This window comes from Eimeria tenella, genomic scaffold, assembly GCF_000499545.2.
Source record: "Eimeria tenella Houghton genomic scaffold, Eth_scaff2708, whole genome shotgun sequence".
Classification (NCBI taxonomy): Eukaryota; Apicomplexa; class Conoidasida; order Eucoccidiorida; family Eimeriidae; genus Eimeria; species Eimeria tenella.
The window spans coordinates 1-203 of NW_013542584.1; positions in this window are offsets into that span (position 1 = coordinate 1).

The following is a 203-nucleotide window of genomic DNA, read 5'->3' on the forward strand; positions in this document are numbered from 1 at the left end:
AGCAACAGCACCACCAGCAGCAGCAGCAGCAGCAGCAAGCCCGCTCCTCCTCAAGTTGCACAGGCCCCTGTCCCTCCATCTCCTCCTTTTTCTTCCTTGAAATCCTTTCTGACTGCAGCTTCAGCTTCTTTACTTCCTCAGCAGCCCGATTGCCCGCACCCCAGCTGCTGCTGCTGCTGCTGCTGCTGCTGCAGCAGCACTTG